Source organism: Chiloscyllium punctatum, unplaced genomic scaffold (assembly GCF_047496795.1).
Source record: "Chiloscyllium punctatum isolate Juve2018m unplaced genomic scaffold, sChiPun1.3 scaffold_1928, whole genome shotgun sequence".
Taxonomy (NCBI): Eukaryota; Metazoa; Chordata; class Chondrichthyes; order Orectolobiformes; family Hemiscylliidae; genus Chiloscyllium; species Chiloscyllium punctatum.
Window position 1 is genome coordinate 1 of NW_027311661.1, and position 2,500 is coordinate 2,500.

General features: G+C 66.5%; 1 non-coding gene across 1 annotated transcript; it reads left to right on the plus strand.

Annotated features, from left to right (window-relative positions):
- The first annotated feature begins 1,108 nt into the window (after nucleotides 1–1,108).
- Nucleotides 1,109–1,262, plus strand: LOC140475644 (5.8S ribosomal RNA). The gene has a single exon (XR_011960142.1). It is a non-coding gene; the product is annotated as a 5.8S ribosomal RNA (ribosomal RNA).
- The last annotated feature ends 1,238 nt before the right edge of the window (nucleotides 1,263–2,500 follow it).

Here is a 2,500-nt window from a genome sequence, read left to right on the forward strand (position 1 = left end):
CCGTGGTCACCGCCAAACCCCCCACAACTGTTGGGCGCCTACCTGCGCGGGGCAGGAGGACACTTTCCGATTTCAAATCTCCGTTTGCCGAGTCCACCCCGAACGCACGCGGGCGGGCGGGTTCGCATCACCCTTCGTCACAAGGGGCGAAGCCCGTTCCACCGTCTCGTCAGTAGTGCCGACCGGTCTGTGATCGACGAGGGGAGCCACACCAGGTCCGGCCCTGCTGCTTGGCGGCACCGCGTCGTCGGGAGCTCGCGACAGACGGAGGGTTTCGGTGTACTCTCCAGCCACGGGAAACGAAGCCGGTGATGCAGGCGCCGGTCTTTCGCTCCCAAATCGGCTGGGTTTACATCGTTGCTATCTAGTCACGCTCCCTTCAAACCCGACGGGGTACCTATTCCCCTCACCCGTCTGTGCGTATACAGCCTCTTTGCACTTGCGGGATGGGGGTGGTGGTTTAAAGACTCTCGAGTTGCCGCCCGTCGGTCTCCGAGCTCCGTGCAGTAGTGATCCCCAGCGAACTGCCAGCAGGGCGAACGAGCGATCCCGCTCTCGGTCGGGGCGCCTGGCGTCGATCGGTGGTCGGTGGCTTGCGGGCAAGCTGCGCTGTGAGTGTGGGAACGAGTATGACGAGCCGTTGCCGCGACTCCCAGTCCACCTCGGCGGTGGCTGGGCCGGGCGGGCGTCTGCTCGGGCGAGTGCCGCCCCCGCCTCCTCGCAGGAAGTCCGCTCGCCGACACGCCGCCACGTGCACGCGTCAGTGACGCTGCCGAACCGATGGCCGGTGCCCGTTCCCGCCTCTGCTTTTCCTAGGGCAAAGCTGCTGCACGCCTCGTGATACTAGGCGGGCGACATGGTGGCGGTGATCCTGCCTCCGTCGCTGCGGTGCGTTGGGGCACGCATCGCCTCTTGGGCGCCCTGTCCTCCTCCCCCCAATAGACGTATGTTTCTGCGGGCCGCACCAGGATGGTGCTCCCCATCGCTTCACGCCACCCTGCTCCGCCCGCACGCCGGCGTGCAGGTGGCTGTAGCTCAAGGTGGGGAGCGTATGTGCGGTCCGGGTCGCTTTCCTCTGGCGAGGGAGAGACCTAAAACAAACTCAGACAACTCTTGACGGTGGATCACTCGGCTCGTGCGTCGATGACGAACGCAGCTAGCTGCGAGAATTAATGTGAATTGCAGGACACATTGATCATCGACACTTTGAACGCACTTTGCGGCCCCGGGTTCTTCCCGGGGCCACGCCTGTCTGAGGGTCGTTTGGCAATCAATCGCACTCGCCTTGGCTGGCGAGAGCGCGGCTGGGGTGTCGCAGAGGACCCGTCCTCTTTGTCCCCCTAAGTTCAGACTCCGGAGCCCTCCGGCGTCGGAGCGCTTGGCCTTTCCCCCCCACCCTGCACATTCCGTTCGTCAGGCTCGACGCCATCCCCCCGCCGGGGAGCGCGGCCTGGCGTCCGTCTGTGTCGTGGCAGTGGGGCCAGCACGGCTGTCACCGGTCCCAGAATGGCTGTCGGTGGTTCACACTGTGTGTGTGTGCCAACCCTCCTGGTCTCTGGGACACGGAGCTGCCACGAAGTGTTGAGCCTCCAGTGGGGGGTCTGCCTAAGCTCTGCACGTCCGCATTGGGTCCGTCTCTCGGTTGGCTGGCAGTGGAAAGAGTGAAGGGAGCCGCGGAGGTCCGGTGCTGGTGCGCCGCCGGCCTGACCGTGGAGCTCGCCGGTTTGACACGCTGACCCGACTCGATGGTTGATCGATTGAGAGTGCTGGGAGCTGCAGGCCGCCCGCTGCTGCAGCCGCCCGTCTCGTGGTTCGTCCTCGGCCTTAAGTGGCCGGCGGGGCGTCTGATCCTGTCTCCCCTGCTGGCGCCGAGTGCCTGGCCGAGGGAGGAGGTTTTCGTCGAACGCTGTGACTTGGACGGTCGCACGCGCGTGGATCGCTGGCTCTTGGCTCTCCCGTTCAGTCCGCACGTTTTCCGCTCCGTCCTGCCACCGGTCTCGGGAGGTACGGAGGGGTTGGCGGGCGTGGTGTGTGCTCCGTCACCGTGCAGGCACACCTACCACGCCGTCGGCCGACCCCCGCACGGTCCTCCTGGCCATCGGGAGGACGGCGGAACGTCGGGCTGTCGGGGGCCAAGTCGCCAGAAGGCCACCGCTGTGTCTTCCGTACCCTGTCACCGTCGGCGTGCCTTCCTCAACTCGTCCGACTCGGGGCCGCTGGGTTCAGGAGCGGCGTCGCCCGCCGGCCCCACTGAAGGCCGTGCCGTTCCGCGGCTGGCGATCGATGTGCGTGGCGTGCCTGCGCGACCGTTCGCCACTTGAGCCTCGGCACTCCTCTCTCCCTCTCTCTGACCGTCGGGCAGTCTCTGTCTGCTGGTGCCTCGCACGTCCCGGGCGGCGGGTCGTCACCCCCGCGACCGGGCCTCCGGCAAGGCAGGAATCAGGCTGACCCTTCCGCTCGAGTAAGCAGCCGGCACTTCCGAGTTTCGCCTCCCGCCGTG